The sequence below is a fragment of the Grammomys surdaster genome, unplaced genomic scaffold, assembly GCF_004785775.1.
Source record: "Grammomys surdaster isolate TR1022 unplaced genomic scaffold, NIH_TR_1.0 126298, whole genome shotgun sequence".
Taxonomy (NCBI): domain Eukaryota; kingdom Metazoa; phylum Chordata; class Mammalia; order Rodentia; family Muridae; genus Grammomys; species Grammomys surdaster.
In genome coordinates, this window is record NW_021621098.1 from 102,724 (window position 1) to 130,547 (window position 27,824).

A 27,824-nucleotide genomic window follows, 5' to 3' on the forward strand; every position below is an offset into this window, starting at 1 on the left:
TATATATATATATATATATATATATATATATATATATATAGTATAATGTATTGTATTATGTATGTGTGTATGAAATTCTTAAAACCAAAAACAATTTTTAAAATAATATCATTTGTTATATTTACAATTACATTTATATATATACAGAAACATATATGCAAGCAATAAAAATTAAGAAAATAAAAGGGCCATGAATTGGAACAAGAGCAAGAACATACATCTGGAAGAGCTTAAAAGAAGGAAATGGAAGAGAGAGATACTATAATTATATTATAATTTAAAATTAAATTTAAAATTATAATAAAAAATTCTCTAAAGATATTATGCTTTCATAGAATATGTATATTGAAAAAGGGTATTGGCATCTGACACATTCTAATATTCAAAGTTGGAGCAAGAAGTCTTTCAAATTTTGGTAACTATCAGCAATCACATAACTAAGAGAACTACTATAGATACCTGTCTAGTCACTGGACTAGCACATCATATATTATTACAGAATAGTTACATGAGTTCTAAGAGAAAATAAAACAATATTCAATTTCAGTGTCTCTCTTCTAGATCTTTCATTTTCTTTTATTTTGTATTTATTACTTTTTCATTTTATTTTATATTTCTCTTCATTTTATATTACAGTAAGTCAGTTTACAAGGATCTCTTTGACTTGGTGATGAAATGTTCATTTCATATTTTCTATTCTATTTATACAACTCATTGCCACTGGAGCTGAAACTTAGTACCTTGTACATGTGAAGCAATTGTTCTTTGGCTTAGTGTCTTATACAACTCTAAATCTTTAAGTTTCTAAAGTCATAAAAAACATACTAATCACATTACTTCCCAAAGTCTATGTTTATTGCCTGTGTCATTCTTATTGTGAAGAGTTTTGTACCTCTGATAATTATCACAAATGTCTCCCATTGGAATAAAGTAAAATATAAATTTTCCTAATCTGTATTTCTTGACTTGAAACCAATATTACAAAACTGTGTTTTACACACCACTCATTTTTATATTTGACACATTTAATCAATATTTACCAAATGAATGCATCAGAGCCATTTTTTAAGGATTTAGTTAAAAAGAAACAATATGAACAAATGTTATTCTTATGTGAAATAGTCATTTTGAAGTAGGAGGAATGAAGTAGAGATTGCTAAAAATTATGTACCTACTCAGTAAATTCTATTTAATCATTGGTATTAATATGCAACTGAATCATGGAATGATGATGATTGGGGTATACTCTGTTACTTGAGTTATTTCAAAATTTCTCTCTGGAGACAGTCCATGTCAATATTTTATCTTCAAGAAAACATGAGGATAGAGACAAGCTATTTTATAGCACGCTGTTTGGCTAAAGAAAAGGAGGTTGATATTTTTATAAAAGTAAAAATATATTTTTGATATATTTGGTATGTTTTTATACATTTACTTTATAGTAAAAATATAACATGTCTATTGATGGATAAAACTGAGCAATGAGAAAGATAGGAGACACAGGAATTCTGATTGTTCTACACTGTTTTCTCTCTCTCTCTTTTTCAAAGTCTGTACTGATTAATTATGTAGCTCAGCACTGGGGAGAAAAAAGAATTAAGTAACTCTAAAGAAGTTCTGTTCCCATGGTTATTATCTTCTCTTTGTTTACAGTAAACCACTACATTCTAATTGCTACAATCAAAATATTCAAGAGTTTTTATGTTTGCCTCAATTAAATAAGATGCCAAACACAAAGGTGAGGGAGGAGCAACAACATCTGTAATTAAATTTGTCAGCAATGTACAATCTTGATTTGTCTCAACAGCATGACACAAGCTCTACCAAATAGATACAACTAAGTCTGCCTACAGTAAAAGTCTAGGTCTTTAATCATGTAAAAACAAAACAACAAAAAGCATTTAAATTGCAGACCAGACTGGTAACCAGGGCAATATCCTATTTTTCTCATTAAAATGATGATCCAAAACAAATATACACGCTTATCTTAATTACAAATGGTTTACTTGTTTTTTGTTTGTTTATTTTATTTAAGAAAAAGTATTGTGGTCATTTTTATTCTTAAAGTCACTGTTTATTTAGGATTGACTTTGAACTCTAGTTCTCATATCTATAGAAAAGTGTCATAATCATCATCATATCATATCAAAAACAGATATATGAAAGGCTTATTTGCTGGTGCCATGGATCTGTGTAGCTATCCTCCCTGATTAGAGAAACTTCCTACAGCAGACAATAATTAACACAGAGGATAAGAGACTATTGTTTGATACTCAGACCTAAATGGTATGGGCCTATTTATTACACAACCCCTGCTCAGGGATTGCCATAGACAAGGGGCAGAAAAATTTTAAAAGAGAGTGGTGGTGTATAGCTCCAAGAAAACAATATTTTTCAGAAATAACAGGGGAGTTTCACAAATATTCTTAACGATTGTGACAGAATATTCAGTACGTGGGCCACCTCAATCCAGATGAAACCACAGCACAGAGGTATGTTATTGGGCAGGAAATCCCACCATAACTAAGGAGTCTGGAAATGTGATAGCTACTGACAGAGTCAATTTTCTTAAATTCTGTGACCCATGATGAGTAGAGTATACTCTGAGACTGGTTCTACTCTGAAGAGTAGCTGTGAAGCCCAAACTGTACTTGATGGGTCTTAAACAGAAACTAAAATTTGAATGGAGAAGTGTCAATAGGGTGGATCTATAAGTAGTTAAGGCAAAGAAGCAAAAAGGCTATACTTGATCATAGACTATGACCAAAATCATATTAAATTTCTAAACAATTAATAAAATATTATTAAAATGAATAGACACATATAAAAAGGTGAAATGGAAAGAAAGCTTATTTGTTAAAATCATACTCACATCCTCACTGAAAAACTTTCTCACTTCTCTTTTTAATATATTATAATTAATTAATATATTATAATAATATAATTAATATAATAATAATTAATTAATATAATTAATTAATATACTATATATAATATATTAATATATTCCCTCCTGAATATATATATATATATATATATATATATATATATATATATATATATATATATATCCCTTAGATTTTATTTCCCTCCTGGTCCACCCTCTGACTGTTCCAGATTTAACATCTCCTCCCAGCCCCCATATCTCCACAAGGATGTTCCCATCACCTACTCTCAACCCCACCAGACCACTAAACTCCCTGGGTCCTCCATTCTCTTGAGGGATAGTTGCATCTTCTCTGACTGAATGGGGGAGGAAGGGACTGGGTAAGGAAAATGAACTGGATGGGAAGAGGGGAACATGATCTGGTATTGGGTTGGAGAAAAAGGACTGAAGGCCTGAGGGCCAGCAGATAGAACGGAAATATGGAACCTCAGGAGGTAGGAGATTGAGGGGACCCTCCAGAATGTACCAAGGACCTTGGAGGTAAGAGACTCTCAGAACTCAAAGGGAGGGACCTTATATGAAATGGCCTATAGTGGGGAGAGGAAACTTTCAGAGTCTACCTTCAGCAGAAAAACAGAGCATCAAGTGAGGGATGGGGTTGGCATCCCACAGTCAAATCTCTGACCCATAATTATTCCTGTCTAAAGAACCACAGGGATGGGAATAGAGAAGAGCCTGAGGAAAAGAATGTGCAGCAATAGGCCCAAATTGGGATCCAGCTCAAGGGGGTGTTTCAAGGCCTGACACTATTACTGAGGCTATGGAGAACTCACAAAAAGGAACCTATCATGATTACCCTCTGAAAGACCCAAGAAACAGCTGAAAGAGTCAGAGACAGATATTTACACCCAACCAATGAATAGAAGCTGCTGATCCCTGTTGAATTAGGGAAAAACTGGAAGAAACTGAGAAGGAGGGCAACCCTGTGGGAGGACCAGCAATATCAATTAACCTGGACCCCTGAGATCCTTCAAACACTGGGTATCAGCCAGGTAGCACACTCCAGTGAATATGAGGCCCCACATATATAGCAGAGAACTTTTGGATCTGGGTTCAGTCAAAGAAGATGCACCTAACTCTCACTTCTTTATAAAGACACAATTCTTACACTTGATAGTAAGGAAATATTTCTATTCAGTAACACACACATATTTAATGTGTGTGAGTTTGTAACTGGGAACATAGGCACCCATTGTTGGAATTAAAGATACTTCAATTATTTTTAAAAGTAAGTTTCTGAGACATCTTCATTATCTTGTTAGTCCTTCCAGCAGTCTACTGCACTTCTTAGCTCTTGAGTTTTAATCTTTCTAGCTAGATAAAATGTTTAAAAGTGAAGAATATTTCATAATAATACTGCAAATGATATAGAATAGGTGTCTTCTCCTTCTTATAGCTCAATAGCAGAATGATTTCTTGACATATAGGAGAGCCTGATCCATTCCTTAGCACTGATAGAAAATGCCACATCAATATGAATATAGACAAAGATTGAATACAATCTTATCTCTTCAGTAATTACTATATTGATACAGTTAACAAAACAATACAGTACTGGTTAGTTCTGCCATAGCAATTCAGTGTAATAAATAAAAATCTCCAGTAATATAACACAGCATACAAAAAGCTATATTTATAACTTCAACTAACGTGTCTTCCAAACATGAGCTGAGCAAGCATGACACAAATGGGCATGTCAAACTGAACAGAAAAAAGCCCAAAATTCCTCACTCCTTACTCATAGGCAAAGCTGGGAAGAGAAGAATATATTGATTTTTTTGTCCAATGCCAAGCAACCCTGAAGACACACATTTCAAAAGCTTTAAAAAGTACATAAATAATACTACAAAACATCAAAAGGACTTATTTTTAAGATTAGAAAAGACAACTATATGCTTTATAATGTACAGAAAAGAACATATAATATAAGTGAGAAAACAAATTATATAACTCAATATACTGACATTTGAAAAGTTTTATGTTCCTTTAAAAGCAGGGGTTCCTAACCTGTGGGTTCCAACCTTTGGGAGACAAATGACCCTTTCACAGACATCCTGCAGATTAGATATTTACATTATTATTTATAACATTAGGAAAAATAGTTATGAAGTAGCAATTAAAAAAATTTACATTTATGGGTCATCCCAACATGAAGAATCGTATTTAAGGGTAGTAGCATTAAGAAGTTTGAGAACCACTGCTTTAAATGAGTTTAAAAACTTTCTTTTCTGTCTTATCTTAACTTTTTGTCTAAAGATAATCGTGCAATCTACAAGGTATCTGACAAGTATGAGGCTGGTGAGAATGTCCTGTGTCTTGGGTACAGTAGTAGCAGCAGCATGCACAAATCTTTCTGTTGATGTTCAGTCTAATATGTACAGTGAATGTAGCATGATGTAGGATAGTAAAGACATAGGGAAACTTCTTGTTATATATCTGCATATATATTTATTGAAGAGGCAATACTTACAGTGCTAAAATACTACAAAATGGTAGGGAATGTAAACAAAAGTAGAGAATTCACCACAGAGGAATATAATGGCCAAGAAGCATTTAAAGAAATGTTCAAAGTCTTTATTGATCAGAGAAATGCAAATCAGAACCACCTTACACCATTAAGAATAGCTAAGATCAAAATCTCAGGTGACAGCTCATGCTGCCGAGAATGTGGAGAAAGAGGAACACACCTCTATTGCTGGTGAGATTACAAACTTGTGCAATCACTCTGGCAACTAATTTGGAGTTTCCTCAGAAAATTGGAAATAGATCTACCTGCAGATGCAGCTATACCACTCTTGGGCATATATCGAAAAGATGCCCCACCATGCTACAAGGGCACATGCTCCACCATGTTCATAGTGGCCTTATTTGTGATAACCATTACCTGGAAATAACTCAGATGTTCCACAACAGAAGAATGGATACAGAAAATGTGGTTCATTTACGCAATGGAATACTATCCACCTATAAAGATTAAGGACATCATGAATTTTGCAGGCAAATGGATGGAGCTAGAAAATATCATCCTGAGTGGGGTAACTCACACCCAAAAGGATATGCATGGCATGTATTCATTAATAAGTGGATATTATCCAAATAATACAGAGTGCCCAGGATACAATCCAGGGAACTCAAGAAGGTTAACAAGTGGCAGAAACCAAGTGAGGATACCTCAATCCCACTTGCGAGAGAGAAGAAAGCAATCATGAGGAGCAGAGAGAGATAGAGACCTGGGTGGGACAGGGGACCTGGAGGGGAAAGGGGGTATATGATCAGGTATTTTGGTGGATAAAACAGGACTGAAGCCCTGAGGGCCAACAGACAACCTCGGGAGGTATGAGGTGGGGGAACCCTATAGGCTAGAGACCTGGGAGGTAAGAGACCTTAGATAAAATGCCCAACAGTGGAGAAAAGGAACTCGTAGAGTCCACCTCCAGTAGAATGACAGGGCATCCAATGGAAGAATGAGGTCGCCATCTCACAGTCAGAATTGTTCCTGTCTAAAAGAACTGCAGGGACAAAATTTGAGAAGACACTGAGGGAAAAGAGGCCCTCTGACTGGCCCAAATTTGGATCCACCTCAATAGGAGGCTCTAAGACCTGACAGTGATGCTATGGTCTGCTTACAGACAGGAGCCTAGCCTGGCTGTGCCCCATGAGGCTCACCAAGCAGCTGAATAAGCCAGAAACAGATACTTATACCCAACCAATGGACAGAAGCCAGGGATCCCTGTGGTTGAATTAATGAAAGGGTGGAAGAAGTTGTGAAGAGCGACCCCATAGGAAGAGCAGCAGTCTCAACTAACCTGAAACCCCGAGATCTCTCGGAAACCGAGCCACCAACTAGGCAGCATACTCTAACTGGTCTGAAGTCTCTGAGACATATAGAGCAGAGAACTACCTGGTGTAGCCTCAGTGAGAGAAGCCATAATTAAAGCTAAAATATTTGAAGTAAACTAAAACTTAAATTGTCAAGTTATAATCTATATAAATGGTTATACTAATTTACCAACAAAAGCAATTAGTAGTCACCAAAATTATTTAACTTCAAGCATGGCTTTCTATATGATTGAAGTCTCAAGAAAAGTAAAAAAGTAGGAATATCTTTTTAAAACTACTACAACTTTTCCTAATGGTAATTATTTACTATCAAATTAAGAGGAGGTCCTTTGAAACAAATTAAATTCCATGTAATTTGTGGAATTACATGGGCCATACAAACACGCAGCAGGTACTAACCATAATATTTTCACACCATATATGAAGTCAGTGTATTTCAACAGAGCTCCTTTATATAAAGTGAATATTCATTTGGCTTTGGTTTTCTTCATAGTCAGTGTATAGTGGGAGGTGTGTTGCACAAAATATAAACCAGGTCTATGCTATTACTAGATTACTGCATTAGGCATTTATTTTTACATACATTAGAATTACACAAAGAACAAATTATTACATTTTACAACAGGAGTCTAAAGAATTACTTTATGTTCTAAGGATTCAAGAAATAAATGAAAGAAAAATGATTTGTCAACCGACATATCCAGTCAACAATTCAGGTTTAGAATGGAAAAAAAAAATTAAAGGGAAGCATGGGAAAATATTAGATACTTCTATCAACGTTTGAAAATAAGAAGTCTTTACTGTGTAATCTAAACTTTTGTGTAAAACATCTCAATTAACTATTTATTGCACTCTGTGAACAGATCCAACTCTGTGATTATTATGCTGAAAGGGAAGTTAAGAACATTTTTTCTAAATTGCTTGTAATAAATTATTACTATATAAAACATTAAAGAATAAAATATCTTTAGAAGGGAGATGGAAACTTTACATTTTTATAACCTTAAAATGAGTCCATATTGAAAATTCAGCTTGTCAAATTATAACACAAGACATTGTCTATCTCCATGTATTTCACTTCTAAGACAAGACAAATTTGAACACAGTCATTTGCCAGGAGCCATCAAGGAGAAGCTAAAACCTAGCAGATGATTGTCTTGAGATGGTAAACCTATGACTTCTTTGGTTCTTTGGGTAAAGCCCAGAAGATTTCCAATTTCCAGATTTCCATATATATATATATATATATATATATATATATATATATATATATATATAAATCACAAGGTATTAGCCCACACTTTTGAGCAGATTTCTGCAGAACAAAGAAGATTACTATCTTGTAGTGATGCTTTATATATGAGTTTAAAATTCTTAATAATTATTCTATAAAAATTTCCAAAATTATATTAATAGTTATTAAGGTCTTTTATAATAAGACTGGTATTAAGTCCTTTCTGATTTCAAAACTGCAATAAGAAGTCTGCCAGTCTTCAATTGTCACCAGTCAATTGCTTCTGAGACTGCAAGCAGACATCTATAACTAGGGGTACATTTCAAGAGATTGTAAAACAAGTAACCAAAGGTTATAGAAAGGAAACTAATGATTTACTATACGTTCAAGAACAGAAGATACAATATTAACTGGGTTTATCTATACAAAACTTCAATGATAACTTAGTTATGGTTTTTAACTCTCTATAAACCTGTTGAGCTTGTGACAAATAGTAAATGTTTAGCCAGATAATTACTCTTAATGGACATGATGTAAAAATCCTCTATTGTAATCTTATTTGTGATTTAAATTTAATGTTTGAACTTCTAGTGAATTTTTGAAAAAAGGAATCTTTGGATAAATTGTATGCTCAGTTTTCCTATAAAAGATACGAAAGACTAGGAACAATTACATTATAGGACATGGGGAGTAAAGGCATTGGAACTATGGACATTATTGTTACATCAGAGCAGGAGAACAGAACAAGATTAGGAGAATAGAGAAGAGAGAACTTTTTAGATCAAACTTTCTTAGAGAATTTTCTGGAGAACTTTTTCAGATAACATTGTAGATATAGAACTTCAAAGTAAAGATTAAAATCACGTTTCAAAGTGTCTCTTTTTCTTCCTAAGACTTCAGCTAGCAGGCTGGGAGTTAGAGCCTCATAGTTGCTGCAGAAATAGAATAAATGCTACTTTACTTAATCCCCTGATGTTTTACTATTAGGTGTTAGAATCCAGAGACTACAGATTTTTGCCCTCAGAGGAACTCAGACAGGTAGGTCAGCTACAGCAACAAAGTGACATAGACTGAAGACAGGTAAACATTTTATTATTTAAAAGCAACCATAAACATCCCACAAGTCTAAGTCTTGTCCCAGCTCTTCTCCCTTGGAATACCTTCAGGGGAGAACCAGAAAGAAGCACAGCTGGATCTGGGCTGTGTCAGTCACACACTATACCATGTCATTGAATAATATAGGAAAAACGCTTAGTGACATTTTCATTATTATGCACATTTTTTATGTTTTAAGTGAGGTTTTAGAATTTCTGAAACCACAGTGAACATACAAATGCATTGAGAAAATGAATAAAAAAAGCTTAGTTTGCAAAAAAAATGAAAATATTAACTAGAGGGTGAAAGCAATACCAAATCTTCTGTTGTTTGGTTGCAGCTGTTGGTATAATTTTATTCTTATCTACACATAAAAGAAATAAGGGAGACAGACACAGGCATAGACAGTGACAGATAGTTATAGCAAACTGCATAGAGCTTATAGATATTTGTATACATACCAAGACATGGACTTATATATTTACCAGCATTGTTAAAATTGTATGCATATATTTTTATTACATATGAATATTTATAAAGTGGTAAGTATATATATGAAAATATGCGTTCCAAGGTTTGTTTGCTGAAAGGACACAAAATTCTAAGAAATCTTAATAGTGAAATACATAGCTGTTGTTGAAATATTGGTCTTGCATACTAGTTTCTACTAAAAAGAGAAATAACGCTCCCCCTTAAAAAAAATACTAACTTAAGGATCAGGCAATTCATATTATCATGCTTTTCTAGAATTTAAGCAGGGATATAGAATGATCATTGGGAAGTGACCTCCAACTCCAAATAGTTTTCTAAGCTTAGGAGCATTGTCCTGTCCATAGAGTATAACAGCCACTTATACATGGAAGCAATATGAAGCCCATTATGGGAAATCAAATATTCTCTGTCGTATAGTTTCAGGTGAGGTCCATGTGAACCTTAATGTAAGGAGATTAGATAAGCAAACTGTATTTGTCATTTTTCTATTGCTGTGATAAAACAACATGATCAAGGGATCTTAGAAAAGAGTTTATTTGTATTTATTGTTCACGTATACTTGAGTTCATTATGTAACTATGCCAGATATAAGACCTGTCACCATCTAGCAATAGCAGCAGGTGAGAACTCCCATCTCACTAGTGGAAGCAGAAGGCAGAAAGATCACTGGAAGCTGACTCTAGTGACATACTTCCCCCAAGTAGACTTCACTGCCTAATCCTCTAAAACGTTCCAAATATTTCCATCACCTGGGGACAGAATATTCAAACATATCATCCTATGCAGTGTGGGGAAAAATAGAAAGGTCTGCAGCAGTGGAATCTGAGAGGCTTTCCCTGCTATGGCACATCCCACATGCAGGAGGAACGTCTAAGATTCCAGTGGCCTGGAGGCTTTGTCAACAGCAGGCTCCAATGACACGAGGAAGTCCTTGGTTCCAAAAGGGTTTATTGTCATGGCGGATGGTAGATGAATCTGGAAGTATCCCTGTAAAACTCAGGGCAGTCCCGAGTTATATAGGGAGGGAGAAAGGGGGAGGATTGGGGGAGGATATGGGGGAGGATCTGGGGAGGCATGCTTAATTTGCTCTGCCCTCTGGCCTTCATTAGTATGTAAATCCCTAGAGCCTGAGGCCTCTAGTCACACCGTCTACCTGTACACTTTGGGAGGGCCTATATGGCCTGTGTGACTGAACAATGTAATTATATGGAGACTAAACTGCTTTTCAGGACCCTGGTTTCTGGGGGCGTGCCAAACTCCTGTTGGTTCTCACACAGAGTCTTGAGGTTCTAGGCAACTGCCAAACCATGACCCAGACTACCCTTACGCAGTCCCACAATGTAGGTCATTCTAATTCAAACCATCACACATATCAACACAGTACTTCAGGATTCTAAAATTAATAGAACTTGGAACTAAAATCCAAGAGAGAATGCTGAAGCTCTTATATAAAACCAATTTACTTGCTAAATAAAAGTTTTAAATACATTCATGAATGTCCTACAAATGGAGAAAGAAAAATAAGTATAGTATAAAAGATTATTTTCTACCATAGCAAAGCCTAAGAATATTGCAGACTGAATGAGAGAATTTGTCATCTGAAATAAAGTGTGAAATGATTCTAACATTGAGCTTTTCTGAAATGAACCTTACAGTAGGTATACAAGTAACACAAGATTATTAATTAGAAAAGCAAATGAAAACGAGAGAAAATGTGAGCAACATAATAAAAGTTATATAATAAGTGATTGTACACCATAGAATGGAAAAATAATAATTTAACAAATCTTACAATTATTGTAAATACTATTATCATAGATATTGTATTATCTTAGAGTTATAATGGAGACAAAAACTAGGTAAAAACAACAAACTTACTCAACTAGGGAACATTTCAGTCATATCATTTATTGGAGTATCAAGGTATATGAGGAAAATAATCTAGTTAAGTACTATTGAAAACTTCTTGAATGTGATAAAAGGCATTAAATTATATTTCTGAAAGCTAGGTGAATCCTAGTCTTGTTGTATTCAAAGAATACATGGACTTTCTTTAGAAGAAATAGAAACACAATTTAGAACATGCAGACATAAGCATTATAATTTCAATAATAAGCTTATAAATGTATAAATTCAATGGCAAAGATTGATGGAATATACATTAAAAACTATCATACAACTAAATGTAAAGGAGAATTGAATCATAATTCTGAAAACATAAACTAATATATAGCAATAGCTACAAAAATATATCTGCAAAGATATATATGTAGATATACATGCATATACGTATATGTACATATCCATACTTATATATACACACATGCAAAGTTATAAAATTTTATATTTAGATATATGCTATTTATGAATTATGACTTTAACCCAAGATAAATTATATTTGAAACCATGGAACCTCACATTATCTTGCATTTAATGTCTTATGAGTCCTGGTGAGCCATGTAAAGGGCTGAATGAGATGGTTCCCATCCCCTGGAACTGAGACAGCACGGTGTAGGTCTCCAAAAGTGTTGATGGTTGCTGTGGGTATAAGGCTTGTTTGTATAATAATGTACATATTTTCATGTTCCTTCTTCAAGGACTGTCCTCTCTCCCAATATTAATGATGTCATGACAATCAGAGAGAGCTGGAGTCTGGGAGACAAGGGAGTGTCTAATGCTCAACAAAATATTAGAATGTTATGGCCCTCAGGATAGCCCTTAATGCTATGGGAAAGAAAGGTTCAAAGATGTGTTCAAGAATACATAATTTCTCAGCTATGCAAAATATAAGGAGGCAAAATCAATTGTATGAGGAGATTTACAGATTTTTTAAAAATAGAGGCGACTTCACTATAGGCCAACTTGTCATAAAGATACTAAGGAGATAAAGAGATTTAGAGAGTGGCAATCACAAAGCAAGATCCCACACATCTAAATTTGTTTATTTCTCCTTACAAAGGCAGGTAGATTCCTGAGTTCAAGGTAAGCATGGGACAGAGGGAGATTAGGTCCAGGCCCAGGCAGGATAGAAATGGTAATTTCAGAGCAAGGCCCCACCCACCTACCTTATTCTCTATGCCTGTGCTTACTGTGTTATTTTAAGAATCAGAGGACTGGGTTCATTGGCTGCTAATTCATGGGATAATCAAAAGGGAACCTGGAATAATGACTAGATTGATATAAAAATCTAGGCTTTTTGATCTCCAAGAGAGTAGATATCCAGAGAATATTTAGAATAAGAAGAAAAAACTGTCTCTTGCACAATGTACAGAGATCAGTCTGGGAAACTACATTGAGCTGAAGAGAGAAAGAGAGAGAGAGAGAGAAAGAGAGAGAGAGAGAGAGAGAGAGAGAGAGAGAGAGAGAGAGAGAGAGAGAAAATATGTGAGTGTAGATGCAGGGGCTTATGCATTACCTAACATGGATGTTAGAAACCAAATTTAGATACTCTGTAAGATTAATTAATAGTCTTAACTAATGAGTCATTCTTCAGCTCCTGAAAGACTTTAAAATACAAATTATATAGAGTTAAATGGACTGGCAATTGTAAGAATTAGAAATATGCAGGACACAGCTAGACAGTGCTGATGGAGTAAGTTATAGAAGTGAATGCTGACATTTCAGATGAGGAAAGTTCTCAATTAGTATGATAATTTCCTTCCTCAAGGTGTTCTATAAGGAAGCACAGTGTCAGCATAATAAAGTAAGTAATAAAGATGAAACTGAAATAATTTAAATAGAGAAAATATAATGTAAATCAAAAAATTCTTTGAAAAATTTAAAGTGATACATATCTATATCACCAATTCTAGGAGTAAAATCTTGGCTCCATTAAAGATTCAGACCACTTAAAGGAAACTTGAGTGCTGGAGAGTTGTATAGCTGGAAAGTGTGCTTGCCACCAAGCCTAGCAACCTCAGTTTGTTTCTTAGAACACACAAGGCAGAAGAAAAGAGCTACACACACAATTTGCCCTCTGACCCCTAAAATGGTTCACAAGGTATGTGTGTGCATGCAAACAAAAGAAAAGTGCACATATAGTTCAATTAGCTACCTCAGTCTAATAAAAAGGAGGTAGTTTGAAAACACAGGTATATACATTAAACAACTGAGAGTATTTTTTAATTTAATTTTTTTATTTACATTTCGGTTGTTGACCGTCCTCAGTCACCTATCCGACAGTTCCTCATCCTATTCTGCCTCCCCCTTGCTTCCAAGATTATGCTCCCCACATGGCCTCACCCTTCCCTGGGGCCTCAAAGCTCCTGAGAACTAAATGCATCTTCTGCCACTGAGACCAGATCAAGTAGACCACTACTATGTATTCGTCAGTGGCCTTAGACCAGCCCTGTAATCTCCTGGTTGGTGGCTCACTCTCTAGGTATTCCTAGAAGTCTGAGCTCATTGAGACTGCTGGTCTTCCTATGGGTTTGTGCTCCCTTTTATCTTCTTCAGACCTTCCCCTAATCCAATCACAGGGATCCCAGACTCAGTCCAGTGGTTCTTTGTAAGTATCTGCTTCTGGTAGGGCCTCTCTGAGGACAATCATGCTAGGTTTCCATCTGTAAGCATGTCATAGCATAGTAGTGTCATGTCTTGGTGCTTGACCATGAGATAGATCCCAAGTTGGGCCATTAATTGGAATCTCTTTCCTTTAGTCTCTTCTCCATTTTTATCCCTGAAGTTCTTTTTGACAGAAAGAATTCTGGGTCAGGAACTTCTGTGTTAGTAACTTTGTACCTACACTTGAGGCCCTGTCTATCTACTGGAGGTTGGCCCTTTCTCCAATATTGAGCATTTTGGCTAAGATTACCCACAATGAGCCTTAAGAGTGTCTTATGTCATGTGTCTTTGGTACTCTCCAGAGGGTCTCTCCATCTCCCACTCCCTGAGGCAGCTTTGTCTCCATTTATTCTCCTTGCCCACTGAGCTTCTCTTCCCACACATCTGATACTGTTAATCTTTTCCCATCCTACTCCCCTCTCCCAGCCAGGTCCCTCTCTCCCTCTGCCTCCTGCAATTATTTACTTCCCCCTTCTAAGTAGGCTTGAAGCCTCTTCACTAGGGTCTTTCTGTTTGTTACAGTTCTTAAATTCTGTAGGTTGTATTCTAGCTAATCTGTACTTTTTGACTAGTTTGCAGTTATCAGTGAGTACATACAGTCAATGTTCTTTGGGGTCTGAGATAACTCATTTAGAGTAAAATTTTCTATTTCCATCCATTTGCCTGCAAAATTCATAAGGTCCTCATTTTTGATAGCTGAATAGTATTCCATCATGTAAATGAACCACATTTTCTGTATCCATTAGTCAGTTGAAGAACATCTGGGTTATGTCCAGCTTTTGACTATTAAAAATAAGTCTGCTGTGAACATGGTGGAGCACGTGTCCTAGTGGAATGGTGGAGCATTTTGGGGTATATACCCAAGAGTGGTATAGTTGGATCTTCAAATAGAACTATTTCCAATTTTCTCAGGAACTGCCAGATTGACTTCAAGAGAGTTTTTACGAGTTTGAAACACCACCAGCAGTGGAGGAGTGTTCCTCTTTTTCCACATCCTTCCCTGCCAGCATGTGGGGTCACTTGAGTTTTTGATCTAAGCCATTATAATTGGTATGAGGTGGAAACTCAGGGTTATTTTGATTTGCATTTCACTGAAGACTAAGAACTGTGTACATTTCTTTAAATGCTTCGCAGCCATTCTAGACACTTCTGTTATCAATTTTGTCTTTAGCTCTATACCACATTTTTAAGTTGAGTTATTTGGGTTTGAGAGGTTGACTTCTTGAATTCTTCATATGTTTTGGATATTAGTTCTCTGTAGTTGCAGGGTTAGAAAAGAATTTTTCCCCAATATGTAAGCTCCCATTTTGTCCTACTAATGTTTTATTTTGTTTTGTTTTGTTTTTTGTTTGTTTGTTTGTTTTTTTGCCAAACAGAGGCTTTTGAATTTCATGAAGTCCCATTTATCAACTCTTGATCATAGAGCCGCGGGCACTGAAGTTCTGTTTAAGAATTTTCCCCTTGTGTCAAAAAGTTCGATGCTCTCTTTTCCCTTCTCTTCTATTAGAGTCAGTGTATCTGGTTTTATGTGGCGGTCCTTGATCCATTTGTACTTGAGTTGTGTCCAAGGTGATAAATGTGATTCTATTTTCATTTTTCAAAATACAAATGGCCAGTAAGACCAGCACCATTTATTGAAGATGCTTTCTTTTTCTACTGTATATATATATATATATATATATATATATATATATATATTGGTTTAAAAACAAGTATCCATAGGTGTAAAGGTTTACTTCTGGGCTTTTGATTCTATTCCATTGATCAACATCTCTGTCTCTGTACTAATACCATGTGACTTTTATCACTATTGTTTGTAGTATAGCTTGAGATCAGAGATGGTGATTCCCCCGAAAGTTCTTTTATTGTTGAGAATTGCTCTACATGTCTTTGAAGAATTGTGTTGTAGTGTTGATGAAGATTGCACTGATTTTTTAGTTTACTTTTGATAAAATGGCCATTTTCACCATGTTAATCCTACCAATTCATGAGCATAGTAGATCTTCCCATCTTCTGAGTTCTTCTTTGATTTTTTTTCAGAGATATGAAGTTTTTGTCATACAGATCTTTCACTTTCTTGGAAAGAGTTGCCCCAAGAAGGTTTTTACTTGTGGTTATTTTGAAGAGTGTTGTTTTCCTAATTTATCTCTCAGCCTGTTTATCATTTATACAAAGATAGTGTACTGACTTGTTTGAGTTAATTTTACAACCTGCCATTTTGCTGAAGTTATTTATCAGCTACAGGAATTCACTGATGTAATTTTGGGAGTTGCATATGTATACTATCTATCATATCATCTGTAAATAGTGATGCTTTGACATCATATTTTCCAGTTTGAATACCCCCTGACATCCTTTTATTATCTAATTTCTCTAGCTAGAACTTCAAGTACTATATAGAATAGTTAGCAAGAGACTGGGCAACCTGGTCTTTTTCCAAATTTTAGTGGGATTGCTTCTAGTTTCTCTCCTTTTAATTTTATGTTGGCTGTTGGTTTTCTGTATATTGCTTTTTATTATGATTAGGTATGTGCCTTGAACTCCTGATCTCTTGAGGACTTTTCACATAAAACGATGTATTTTGTGGAGGAATTTTTCAGCATCTAATGAGATGATCATGTGGTTATTTCCTTGAATTTGTCCATATAGTGTATTACATTGATTGATTTTTATATATTGAACCATCCCTGCATCCCTGGGAAGAAGCTTACTTGATCATGGTGAATGATGATTTTGATGTGGTTTTGGACTCTGTTTGTGAGGTTTTATTGAGTATTTTTACCTCAAAGTTCATAAGCGAGATGGGGCTGATGTTCTTTTTCTTAGTTAGATCTTTATGTGGTTTAGGTATCACAGTAACTGTGGCTTAAAAAATGGATTAGATACTGTTCCTTCTGTTTTTGTTTTGTGGAATAGTTTGAGGAGTATTGGTATCAGTTCTTCTTTGAAAGGCTGATAGAAATCTGCACTAAAACCATCTCAGCCTTGACTTCTTGGTTGGGAGGTTTTTTGATGAAAATTTATAATTCCTTAGGGGTTATGGGACTATTTAGGTAGTTTATCCAATCTTAGTTTAACTTTGGTAAATAATATCTGTCTAGAAAATCATCCATTTCTTCTAGATTTTCTAGTATTGTAGAATACAGCTTTTGTAGTAGGTTTTGATGATTTTTTTTGCATTTCTTCTAGTTCTATTGTTATATTGCCCTTTACATTTCTGATTTTATTAATTTGGAAATTGTCTCTGTGTTCTTTATTTAGTTTGTCTAAGAGTTTATTTATTGTGTTGATTTCATCAATGTATCAGCTATTGGTACACTTGATTTTTTTGTATTGTTCCATTTGTTTGGGTTGACATCAGGCCACTGGTCTGGCCCAGACGGGGAAAAGGGCCAGAAGGAAGTTAGAGTTTTGGGGGTAGTAGAGAGGTTGTTAGTCAGCTGGGCTGTGTGTGTATTCCAGCTGGCATGGGTATTTGAGTAAAATTCTCACCTGTGTCTTTGGTAACTGGAGAAATTTTGGGAAGCTACAATTGAGAGTATTATTAATAATCAAAATTATAAAATAGCCTTTTCCATCTGTACCTAGGAGCTAAAATAGTGCCACTGCCCTTCATACCCCAATCCCACCCAGAAAAATCTTGTCCCTCAGGAGTATGGATACACACAAAATCACAGATGAGACCAACACTACTTCCCCAATACTTGGCCCAAGTGGGACCCACCTGGTACCATTGGATCAAGAAACTACAACTGAGCCAGAGACAGTATCCTTCTATTTTCCACCTGTGCCTGGGAGAAGACCCTGTGCCACAATTGGGGCCTTCTGCACCCCAAATACTGTCCATAAAAGAAAACTAGTCCTCCAAAAGTGTTGGCACACCCAAACTCACAGGGTCACAGACTCACAGGCTCATAGGAGGGACAAGCTCCAATCAGAGACAGTTAGGCCAGCTAACATCTGGGACAACCAGATGATGAGAGGCAAGCACTAGAACATAAGCAACAGATAACAGTGCTACTTGAGACCATCAGAACCCATTTCTCCTACCACAGCAATCCCTCCATACCCCAACACACCTGAAAAGCAAGATTCTGATCTAAAACCATATCTCATGATGATGATAGAAGACTTTAAGAAGGACATAAATAACTCCCTAAAAAAATATACAGAAAAATACAACCAAAAATATGAAGGAATTGAACAAAGCCACCCAGGATCTAAAACTGAAAATAGAAACAATAAAGAAATCACAAAGGGAAACAACCTTGGAGATAGAAAACCTACTGAAGGAATCAGGAGTCATAGATGTAAGCATTACCCACAGAATACAATAGATAGAAGAGAGAATCTCAGGTGTACAAGATACCATAGAAAACATTGACACAACAGTCAAAGAAAATGAAATATACAGAAAAGCTCCTAACCTAAAGCATCCAGGAAATCCAGGACACAATGGGAAGACCAAATCTAAGGATAATAGTCATAGAAGAGAGCAAAAATTTCCAACTCAAAGGGTCAATAAACATCTTCTACAAAATTATAAAAGAAAACTTCCATAACATAAAAAAGAGATACCCATAAACATACATTAACTCTAAATAAATTGGACCAGAAAAGAATTCCTCCTGTCACATAATAATCAAAACACCAAAACCAGAGAACAAAGAAAGAATATTAAAAATGATAAGAGAAAAAGGTCAAATAACATATAAGGTAGACCTATGAGAATTGCACCAGACTTCTCAACAGAGACTCTCAAAGCCAGAAGATCCTGGACAGATGTCATATAGACCCTAAGAAAACAAAAATGCCAGCCCAGGATACTATACCTACCAAGACTCTTAATTACCATAGATGGAGAAACCAAGATATTTCATGACAAAAACAAATTTACACAGTATTTTTCCACAAATCTAGCCCTACAATGATAATAGATGGAAAGCTCCAACACAAGAAGGGAAACTACACTCAAGAAAGAGCAAAAAATTTGTCTTCTTACAACAAATTCAAACAAGAGAGTCACACAAACAAAATTCGACCTCTAGCAACAAAAATAGCAGGAAGCTGCAATCATTGGTCCTTAATATCTCCTAATATGAATGAACGCAAGACCTCAATAAAAAGATATAGACTAACAGACTGGATGCATAAAAAGAACCCAGCATTTTGCTGCATACAGGAAACACATATCAGTGACAAAGACTGATACTATCTCAGAGTAAAAGGGTGCAAAAAAATTTTTTTCCATACAAAGAGTCCCAAAAAACAAGCTGTAGTAGCCATCCTAATATCCTAATAAAATCGACTTTCAGCTAAATGTTATCAAAAAAAAGATGAGGAAGAATATTTCATACTCATCAAATGAAAAAAATCTGCCTAGATGAACTCTCCATTCTGAACACCTATGCCCCAAATTCAAGGGCACCCACATTTGTAAAACAAATGTTACTAAATCTCAAAACACACATCGAACCTAACACAATAATAGTGGGAGACTTCAACACCTCATTCTCACCAATGGATAGATCCTGGAAACAGAAACTAAAAAGAGACACAGTAAAACTAACAGAAGTTATAAGCCAAATGGATTTAAAAGGTATCTATTGAACATTTCACACTAATATAAAGGGTATACCTTCTCAGGACCTCATGGTACCTCCTCCAAAATTAACGATATAATCTGATACAAAACAAGCCTCATTTAATACAAGAAGATTGAAATAATACCATGTATCCTGTCATATTACCATGCACTAAAGCTGGTTTTCAATAACAACAGAAGTCCCTCATACTCATTGAAACTGAACAACTCTTTGCTCAATGATAACTTAGTCATAGAAAAGATAAAGACTTTTTAAAATTTAATGAAAATAAAGGCACAACATATCCAAACATTCTTCAGAAATCTCTAAAAGTAAATATAGAAACTTGAAATTCTGTTTTCTCTGAATAAAGGTTTCCATTCTCATAAAATGTGTAGAGAAGAGTTTTAATTCAGCACATGTCTGCTCTGGTGAGGGAACACAAAATGTTCTAGGTCTCTTTGATCCTAGGAGAGGTAGGCAATTATATCTAAGAAAAGATTGGTATAGAGCAAATTTCATGTAGTGAAATGCTTAGATCCATGTGTAACAGTATATGCCTTTAATCCAAACACTTAGGAGACAGAGACATGGAGATTTCTGAGTTCTGTTCAATCAGTTAAATTCAGTTCAGTGAGTTAGCACAGGAGGCAGTGCAGTGAAGTTGTAGCAAAGGCAGCTAAAAGCAGAGAATAAAAAAAGAACCAGAAGATTAGAACAAATTTCTAGAGTTAGTTTAAGGTAAAGCAGAGCAAATCAGTAAGGAACTGAGGGAAGCCAGATTTAATCAGTCAGCTTGGACAGTAGCTTGAGGCAGATCAGCAGCTTAGTTGAATCAGCCAGCCAGAATTCACCAAAGGCTAGAAAGGGTGGCCTTGCTCAGCAGTAAGCCTCCAAGATGACAATTACATCAGGTGAAGAAAAGTTACTTTTAAAATAAAATCATAAACATACCAAATTCCAAACCTATATACAATGAGTGAGCAGAGTGCTGGCCAGATCTTCAGCTCTCTTGATCCACAGTCACAGAATCTAGGCACCAATTGAGTGCTTTAGCACAAATATCAGCAAACAGACACAGGTTATGTGATTTTCAAAAGTATTTATTTATTTATGTATTTATCTATTTACTTTTAAATTCAATTTTTCATATAAGGCAAAAAAGAGAATTTTAACAAAAGTAGTGGTTAACTGTTGTGATTTCAGTATGTCCTGTCAGACACGTGATAGTTCTAAAATATATATAGCACATGATAACAAAATTGAAAGAATGATTGACAATTGTAATGAGTAATTTGGTATTGTAACATAATGAGTAGAACAAAATGACTAAGCAACAGAAGATAGGAAATCAGAATGGGTATATAATTTATACAAATCATTCTATTTTTTGAAAATATTTTGGGAAAAAGTATTTCAAACTACACAGCATCATTGTTACATTGTTTCAAACATTAGATAGCCTTCTCTTAAGCACAGACTCTTCCAACTTACCGAAAAGGAAAGAATAGCTTTAAATATATTCTTCAGTGAAACATAATCAGTGTTATATTGTCATATAAATGTATATAATATTAATTGAAAGTGAAAATTGACAATTATATTTCTGAGAATTATGCAGTCCAGCACTTTAGAAAATTAAGAAACAAAAACTATGAATATATAAAAAGATAATTTCATAAGATAGTTGAATTTTACATGCATAATAAAACTTTGTTTTAAAAATAAAAATAAGTGCTATGTATTATATTAAGTCAACTTGAAATACGTATATCATTGTATCTTTTTATGTTTCTAAAATAATAATATAATTACATATTTTCCCCACGGCAGTTTGTTCTTCAAAACAATTCCCTGTTTCAGTTCTGATACAATCTTCTAAATTCATGTCTGTACTTTCTTCAATTGTTGACATATGTATAGATTTATTATTGAATAATCAATTTGTCTGTATATTTTTAAATGAAAATATAATTACATCAATTTTCCCACTTCCCTTTCCTTCCTCCACCCATTCCTTGATTGTTTGCCTAAAACAGACTGAACAAGCTAAGAGGATCATTGCCTCGTGGTCTCTACTTCAATTATTGCAACTATGTTTTTGCCTGCCTTGAGTTCCTGATTTTCCTGGATAATATATAGAAATTTGAAGAGGAAATAAACTTTTTCCTAAGTTGCATTTGGTCATGGTGTTTTATCACAGCAATAGAAAGCCTAAGAGATTCTTCTAATGTTGCTACCAATTCTCATGCACAACCAGCTGAGAGCCAATTTTTCAAACTGGCAAGTGTTTCAGAAACATCCAAAATCTAAAACATAACACAAGATCAACATAGAAAACTTGGATGCGTTTTTATTCTTCCAATAATATGACATTTTCAAAGAAGCTATTTACTATAAATGTGAATATACAGTGTTATAGCCTTTTTGCAAAAATAGTCTTAAAATGTTGATTGTGGGGTTACCTAACAATTACACCCTCTTGGAATCTGTCTGACAGAATTGAAAATATGTAAACACACAGAATTTTGTATGAGATATTCATAATGGTATTAATTGTAAAACAAAGAGGTAGTATCAAAAATATTCACAGACTTAAAAATATGTGAGAAGAAAGGCCATGTTGGTGGGACAAACCTGTAGTCAGGGACTGGGTCTTTTGAGCTGCAAACTTCAGGGCTAGCAAAGCCCTTGTAACAACACTCTACATCAAAAACGTTACAAAAGGCTGTCTATTGTTTGAGTTAATTAACAACACATCAATATGTATTAATATTCAAAGGAAAACAAACCTCTTTTAAAACATTAAATTTTAAACTACAAGTTGAATAGTGTAGTTATTTTACAGGTATATTGGAATAAAAAAAGTTGTTCTAAAATTATTTTTTCATTTCCTACTGAGAAATTGCTAGATTCTCTTCAGAAATATCTTTCTGTTAAAGGTATTTATTTATTTATTTATTTATTTATTTATTCATTTATTTATTTATTTAACATTAATTGGTTATTTTACTTGTTTATATTTCAAATCTTGCTCCCCTTCCTGGTCTTCTTTTTTAAATCCCCATCCCAATTTGCATATAAGAGGGTGCTCCCCCACCTATGATCCCCTTTCATGACCCACCCCTCTAGCAGCCTCCAAAGCTGTGGCAACAATCCTGCACAGGAAAAATGACCTCCCCTCCAACTGATGCCAGATAGGACAGTTCTCTGCTACATATGCAGCTGGAGCCATGGACTCATCCATGCATATCTTTAGTTGGTGGTTTAGTCCACGGGCTCTCTGGGGTTTGGGGGGTAAGTTTCATTAGTTGATATTGTTGTCCTTCCTATGTGGTTGCCGTCCCCTTCAGTTCTTCAGCCCTTCTCCTAACTCTTCCATTGGAGTCCCCAGGCTTAGTCCAGTGGTTGGCTATCAGTATCTACATCTATCTTAGTCAAGTGCTGGAGGGGCCTTTCAGAGGACAACCATACTAGGCTCCTGTTTGTGAGCATTTCTTGGCATCAGAAGTAATTTCAGGGTTTGGTATCTGTACACAGGGTGAATCCCAAGGAGAGGTGGTCTCTTCATAGCTTTTACTTCAATATCTGCTCCATTTTTGTCCTTGTATTTCCTTTAGACAGAAACAATTCTGGGTTAAATTTTCTGATATGGGTGGGTGGACCCATCCCTTAACTGGGGACACGCCCCAGTTAAGATACTGGAGGTGATCTCTTCATCTTCTATCTCCCTATGTTGGGTATTTCGGCTAATGTCATCCCCCTTGGGTACAGGGAACCTCTTGCTACACTGGAGTCTGGGAATTTCTAGTGGTTCCCACCTTTTCCCAACCCCCACTGTTATATAATTCTATTCATTTTCCTAATCCTCTTGACGTCTCTTCTGCCTCTTCCCATTCCTGATCCTGCCCATGTTTTTTTACCTTCTCCACCATCTTTTCTTCTTCTTCTTCTTCTCCTTCTCCTCCTTCTCCTTCTCCTCCTTCTCCTTCTCCTCCTTCTCCTTCTCTTCTTCTTCTCTTTCCTTCTTCTTCTTCTTCTTCTTCTTCCCCTTCCCCTTCCCCTTCCCCTTCCCCTTCTCCTTCTCCTCCTTCTCCTTCACTTCTTCTTCTCTTCCTCCTCTTCCTCCTCCCCTCCTCCTCCTCCTCCTCCTCCTCCTCCTCCTTCTCCTCCCCCTCCCCCTCCCCCTCTCCCTCTCTCTCTCCCTCTCTCTCTCTCTCTCTGTCTCTCTCTCCATCCCTCCCTTTCTCTACCCAATCTGATTATTTTGTTCCCCCGTCTAAGTAGGTTTGAAATATCTACACTTTGGGCTTTCTTCTTGTTAAACTTCATATGGTAAATGAATTGAATTGTGGGTATTCTGTGCCCTTTAGAATAATTTACATTTGAGGTTCTGTATTGACATTTGAAGTCTTGGATCTTTTATAAAAAAAGATTTTTTTAAAAAAGTGTGTGCCTGTGTGTATGTGTATGTATGCACAGAATAGACTGGACCAAGCCCAAAAATCAATGCTTGGAGTTGTTCTCCATCAGGCAGGAGGAATTGAACATAGTCAGTTTTCGGAGCTGAAGTTATACAACATTCTGAACTGCCCAACACGGGTGCCAGTGATCATATTGTGTTTTTGTGGAGCAACTACAAACACTATTTACTGCAAAGACATAGTTGTACTCCCTAACTATTGTTTTTAATTTATTTAGAATATTTTTCTGTATTTCCTATTTGTTTTCTATAAAGAATTTATTTTTTTAATTCTTTTATTGGATGTTTTATTTACATTTTATATGTTGTCCCCTTACCCCATTCCCCAACCACCCAGGAACCCCCTATCCCCTCACCCCTCCTCTTTCCTCTCTGTGGATGTAGTCTCTATCTACCCCCCCCACTCCCACCTCCCCACCCTCAAAATTCCCACCCTCTGGGGCGTCCAGCCTTCATGAGGTCAAGGTTCTCTTCTTCCACCTATGCCCAGCAGGGCCCTCCACACTTACATATTCAGCTAAAGCCCTGGATCCCTCCCTAAGTGCTCACAGGCTGGTGGTTTAGACCCTGGGAGCTGTGGTTGGTTGGTATTGTTGCTCTCCTCATGGTGCCGCAAATCCTTTCAGCTCCTTCAGTCTTCACTCTAACTCCTCCATTGAGAACCCCATGATCAGTTCAATGGCTAGTTGTGAGCATCTGCCTCTGAATATGTCAACCTGTGTAAAAAACTGTCTTCAGCCATGTTGAAATTCAAATTTACATTAATTATCTCAGACATTTTACAGTATTTAATTTTATCTCTAATAATATGTGGATCATAGCACTGTTACTTACAAGATTACCTTATAGACATCTCTGTGTCTGCCTGTGTTTCTTCTGTATGGCTCAATCTCAAAGGAAAAAAAAAAGTGAATTCCACTATAAGATGATCCAATAAAAATACATAAAACCAAAACCTGTCAAAGTTTCATTATGGAGTAATAAAAATCTAATAAAAGTACTGATTTATTTGTATTCTTGCATTTATATAGAGGAATAAGATCAAAATCTTAAGTTTCCCATTCTCATTTATATTGCATTTAATATGTCACACATTTCTATATATAACAATGCCAATACTTTCCATGGTTTTTAATTTTATACTTTATAAGAAGGTAACATAGCTAGATTTCTTTAATAAGTGCTATCTATTTAAATGTGTATGTCAATTTAATTGATATATACATAGATAAACTTAGATTTAGTGTAGTATAGTTCTCTTCAAAGTGATGTATATTTGAAGTACATTTTTAACTTTAATATATGAATAAAAATGGCATATTTCTTTAAAAGGGGAACATTAATATTTTAAGGTCATAGAAAAAAAATTGGAAGACTTACATAAATAACTATGTGCTGAGACCTGGAGAAAAAGAAGAGAGAGAAAATATGCTAGTTAAAATAAGACTGTTTAAATTGTTCATTAACAACACATCTAAATTTTATTACAGTCAAAATTATCTAAGATCACCTTAGAGGAAGATAAGAAATAATTAAGCATTTAATGTTGAAGATAAAAATAGGCTTGCCCTACAAAATTAGGGAGATTGTGATGAAGACACACTCTCACTGTTTCTTTAAATAGCATTTAAATATTCAAATGCCACAGGGACATTAATCCAAATATCACAAGGGCTCAATATTTCACACCCATACTTTATGACTGAATAATTAAAATAAATCCAAACTTTTCAGTCCTTTTGTTTTCCTTTTTATTCCTTAACTCAATTTCATCAATATAATATACTTAACATAAAATTATATTTTTTATTATACATATAACTATATATGTATATGGATAAGGGTATATAGATATACACATACACAAATACATATACACATACATATACACACATACACACACACACACATATTCGAGTTATCATCGTCTATGAGTCTACAAAATCTGTGGGAATCTTAGATATACTTTTTTGCTAATAAACAGGTTAATGATATAAAGGATAAACTGTAATTTGTTTTTGTGGGTAATATGTTTCCAGTTAAAAACTACATGGGGAAAGTTAATCCTCATTGCTCTCAATATATGTTCTTTAATTTAATTTATTTACTCTAAAGATTCGTTTTCCATTAATTCTATAAATTTTATACAGCTACATAATGAATTGCAATCAAATTAAACCACCCTTTTCCCTATTGAAATCTATCACTAAAATACGCAACCTAGAATTCCAACATTACCTTTTGTTGATACTAGATTTTCTAAATGTTAATTTCCGTTGGCTTGCACTCACATTCATCTATATACTGTAAGTAACATGACCTCAGATCCACCATCCATTATTCAATATAATGATATATTACAATTACTATCAAATTCTAAATTGAATTGAAGCACTCAATTTTAAAATATTCTATTAATATTAATGTATATATAGGTATAAATGTCATGTGTCTTTGTGTGTATGTTTGAGTGCCTATGAACATGAATGATTGTTTAGGGGTTGGTTATAGAATGAATGTGAATTAGGTTGGCTTGAATGTGCCATAGTACAGTTGTGAATCTCAGACACAACACTTCAGAATCTGTATTCTTCTTTAACCATAGAACTTTGGGAAAACATTCTGTCACTTGTCTTTCTCCATAGTGGAGAAAAGTCCCTGAAAACCCTAAACTAACCCTAATGCTAACCTTAACCCTAACCCTAACCTTAACCCTAACCCAAACCCAAACCCAAACCCAAACCCAAACCCTAACCCTAACCCTAACCCTAACCCTAACCCTAACCCTAACCCTAACCCTAACCCTAACCCTAACCCTAACCCTAACCCTAACCCTAACCCTAACCCTAACCCTAACCCTAACCCTAACCCTAACCCTAACCCTAACCCTAACCCTTGCCTTGCCTACTGCAGGGATTTGATTGATACCTACATTAAGGGGATGAATAGACTCAGAATAGAAATTAGCATATTGTAAACATTCAATTAATGCAAAGTATTATAATTTATATTTATTTTGTATTTAAAATTATAAACTTCGTCCTATAATTTTAAATATTTTAGAAATAACTTAAAGGGAAATACAGAACACTTTATATAATATATAAAGACCTCTTTATTCTGGGTACTTCAGGAGTCTCCAGATTATGTCTTCAAAATCTTAAACATGATTAAAAGACATGATTCTCATTCTGAAAATCAAATATAAAATGGTATTCTCTATCAGGTTACAAGACCCAAAAGCTATTTCTAAAAGTATTCTCCCATGCTTTGGTTGACTTTCTTTTATATTCTACATTCTCTAATTACATGTACATAAGCTAATATTTGATTTGTTGTTAAATGTTCTCCAACTACCCTCCAGATCCATGTTCCTTCTGGCTCTATAAACTACATATTTTTCTACAACTTCCATTTAGATTCAACTCTCCAGAACCTTTTCAAGCAAGAGGTGGCAGAACATGAGGCTGTCCCATAAATTACTTCCCACAGAAGCATCTAACAAAAATTATATCCAGAGATCCTTATTACATAGAGGTCTATGACCACTTTTCATTGTAATTTAAGAAATAACAGCAAGCTTTT